The sequence below is a fragment of the Hippoglossus stenolepis genome, chromosome 9 (assembly GCF_022539355.2).
Source record: "Hippoglossus stenolepis isolate QCI-W04-F060 chromosome 9, HSTE1.2, whole genome shotgun sequence".
NCBI classification, from domain to species: Eukaryota; Metazoa; Chordata; class Actinopteri; order Pleuronectiformes; family Pleuronectidae; genus Hippoglossus; species Hippoglossus stenolepis.
Genome location: NC_061491.1, coordinates 14,167,486 through 14,171,835, shown reverse-complemented (window position 1 = coordinate 14,171,835; position 4,350 = coordinate 14,167,486).

Here is a 4,350-nt window from a genome sequence, read left to right as displayed (position 1 = left end):
ATGCAGAGGGCTCAGAGATCAGACTCAGACATGTTCTCTTCAACCTCTGTTGTCACCGGTACATCTTCATCTTTATTCAGCACAGTGGCCCCAACAGCACCTGGAAGACAAGAAAGTCGAAAAACCGATAAGACAGTAATGTCAACACTAACACCAGAATCCTCAGTTTCTCCAGTTTCTGATGGATCATCAACAAGCTCAATAACTGTAACAGTCAGCACAAGTCAGGAGAGGAGGATTCAGTCACACCTGAGAAAAGTTCTGTTTCCCAACAACTGAAGAAGAGATTTCAGGTAAACAGACAACTGATATATCCACTGAACACACTGCAGCTCCGACACCTTCATCGATGTTCAGCACAGAGAAACCAACTGCTTTGGCAATTGAGAAACAATACAGTGCTGTCACAGTTCAGACTGAAAAGTCATCACATCCAACAGAGACATTTTCTGTCGCCACCGCAATAGATGCAGAAGGCTCAGGAGATCGGACTCCAGACATGTTCTCTTCAACCTCTGTTGTCACCGTACATCTTTATCTTTATTCAGCACAGTGGCCCCAACAGCACCTGGAACACAAGAAAGTCTAGAAACATCAACAATACTCATTACAACATCTACAGAGAGTTCTGGAGACGACACTACTGAGTTCACTAAGGAGTCAGTCTTCACTGCATCTACTGTCCCTTCACTGTTGACAACTGAGTCACCATCAGTCACTGCATCACGTGCATTTGAAACAAGTGAAACTTCATCAGCTACAGTTACCAGAGTGTCATCACTCTACAGTACTGACAGACCAACATCACAGTCGCCTGAAACACAAGAGACTGTTACCACAAGTCAGGTAGAGCAGGATTCAGTAACATCTGAGAAAAGTTCTGTTTTCCAAACAACTGAAGAAGAGAGTTCAGGTGAACAGACAACTGATATATCCACTGAACACACTGCAGCTCCGACACCTTCATCGATGTTCAGCACAGAGAAACCAACTGCTTTGGCAATTGAGGAACAATACAGTGCTGTCACAGTTCAGACTGAAAAGTCATCACATCCAACAGAGACCTTTTCTGTCACCACCGCAATAGATGCAGAGGGCTCAGGAGATCAGACTCCAGACATGTTCTCTTCAACCTCTGTTGTCACCGGTACATCTTCATCTTTATTCAGCACAGTGGCCCCAACAGCACCTGGAAGACAAGAAAGTCGAAAAACCGATAAGACAGTAATGTCAACACTAACACCAGAATCCTCAGTTTCTCCAGTTTCTGATGGATCATCAACAAGCTCAATAACTGTAACAGTCAGCACAAGTCAGGGAGAGGAGGATTCAGTCACACCTGAGAAAAGTTCTGTTTCCCCAACAACTGAAGAAGAGATTTCAGGTAAACAGACAACTGATATATCCACTGAACACACTGCAGCTCCGACACCTTCATCGATGTTCAGCACAGAGAAACCAACTGCTTTGGCAATTGAGAAACAATACAGTGCTGTCACAGTTCAGACTGAAAAGTCATCACATCCAACAGAGACATTTTCTGTCGCCACCGCAATAGATGCAGAAGGCTCAGGAGATCGGACTCCAGACATGTTCTCTTCAACCTCTGTTGTCACCGGTACATCTTTATCTTTATTCAGCACAGTGGCCCCAACAGCACCTGGAACACAAGAAAGTCTAGAAACATCAACAATCCTCATTACAACATCTACAGAGAGTTCTGGAGACGACACTACTGAGTTCACTAAGGAGTCAGTCTTCACTGCATCTACTGTCCCTTCACTGTTGACAACAAAGTCACCATCAGTCACTGCATCACGAGCATTTGAAACAAGTGAAACTTCATCAGCTACAGTTACCAGAGTGTCATCACTCTACAGTACTGACAGACCAACATCACAGTCGCCTGAAACACAAGAGACTGTTACCACAAGTCAGGCAGAGGCAGATTCAGTAACATCTGAGAAAAGTTCTGTTTCCCAAACAACTGAAGAAGAGAGTTCAGGTGAACAGACAACTGATATATCCACTGAACACACTGCAGCTCCAACAGCTTCATCGATGTTCAGCACAGAGAAACCAACTGCTTTGGCAATTGAGAAACAATACAGTGCTGTCAAAGTTCAGACAGAAAAGTCATCACATCCAACAGAGACATTTTCTGTCGCCACCGCAATAGATGCAGAGGGCTCAGGAGATCTGACTCCAGACATGTTCTCTTCAACCTCTGTTGTCACCGGTACATCTTCATCTTTATTCAGCACAGTGGCCCCAACAGCACCTGGAACACAAGAAAGTCTAGAAACATCAACAATACTCATTACAACATCTACAGAGAGTTCTGGAGACGACACTACTGAGTTCACTAAGGAGTCAGTCTTCACTGCATCTACTGTCCCTTCACTGTTGACAACTGAGTCACCATCAGTCACTGCATCACGTGCATTTGAAACAAGTGAAACTTCATCAGCTACAGTTACCAGAGTGTCATCACTCTACAGTACTGACAGACCAACATCACAGTCGCCTGAAACACAAGAGACTGTTACCACAAGTCAGGTAGAGCAGGATTCAGTAACATCTGAGAAAAGTTCTGTTTTCCAAACAACTGAAGAAGAGAGTTCAGGTGAACAGACAACTGATATATCCACTGAACACACTGCAGCTCCGACACCTTCATCGATGTTCAGCACAGAGAAACCAACTGCTTTGGCAATTGAGGAACAATACAGTGCTGTCACAGTTCAGACTGAAAAGTCATCACATCCAACAGAGACCTTTTCTGTCACCACCGCAATAGATGCAGAGGGCTCAGGAGATCAGACTCCAGACATGTTCTCTTCAACCTCTGTTGTCACCGGTACATCTTCATCTTTATTCAGCACAGTGGCCCCAACAGCACCTGGAAGACAAGAAAGTCGAAAAACCGATAAGACAGTAATGTCAACACTAACACCAGAATCCTCAGTTTCTCCAGTTTCTGATGGATCATCAACAAGCTCAATAACTGTAACAGTCAGCACAAGTCAGGGAGAGGAGGATTCAGTCACACCTGAGAAAAGTTCTGTTTCCCCAACAACTGAAGAAGAGATTTCAGGTGAACAGACAACTGATATATCCACTGAACACACTGCAGCTCCGACACCTTCATCGATGTTCAGCACAGAGAAACCAACTGCTTTGGCAATTGAGAAACAATACAGTGCTGTCACAGTTCAGACTGAAAAGTCATCACATCCAACAGAGACATTTTCTGTCGCCACCGCAATAGATGCAGAAGGCTCAGGAGATCGGACTCAGACATGTTCTCTTCAACCTCTGTTGTCACCGGTACATCTTCATCTTTATTCAGCACAGTGGCCCCAACAGCACCTGGAACACAAGAAAGTCTAGAAACATCAACAATCCTCATTACAACATCTACAGAGAGTTCTGGAGACGACACTACTGAGTTCACTAAGAGGTCAGTCTTCACTGCATCTACTGTCCCTTCACTGTTGACAACAAAGTCACCATCAGTCACTGCATCACGTGCATTTGAAACAAGTGAAACTTCATCAGCTACAGTTACCAGAGTGTCATCACTCTACAGTACTGACAGACCAACATCACAGTCGCCTGAAACACAAGAGACTGTTACCACAAGTCAGGCAGAGGCAGATTCAGTAACATCTGAGAAAAGTTCTGTTTCCCAAACAACTGAAGAAGAGGTTCAGGTGAACAGACAACTGATATATCCACTGAACACACTGCAGCTCCGACAGCTTCATCGATGTTCAGCACAGAGAAACCAACTGCTTTGGCAATTGAGAAACCATACAGTGCTGTCAAAGTTCAGACAGAAAAGTCATCACATCCAACAGAGACATTTTCTGTCGCCACCGCAATAGATGCAGAGGGCTCAGGAGATCTGACTCCAGACATGTTCTCTTCAACCTCTGTTGTCACCGGTACATCTTCATCTTTATTCAGCACAGCCCCAACAGCACCTGGAACACAAGAAAGTCTAGAAACATCAACAATACTCATTACAACATCTACAGAGAGTTCTGGAGACGACACTACTGAGTTCACTAAGGAGTCAGTCTTCACTGCATCTACTGTCCCTTCACTGTTGACAACAAAGTCACCATCAGTCACTGCATCACGTCATTTGAAACAAGTGAAACTTCATCAGCTACAGTTACCAGAGTGTCATCACTCTACAGTACTGACAGACCAACATCACAGTCGCCTGAAACACAAGAGACTGTTACCACAAGTCAGGTAGAGCAGGATTCAGTAACATCTGAGAAAAGTTCTGTTTTCCAAACAACTGAAGAAGAGAGTTCAGGTGAACAGACAACTGAT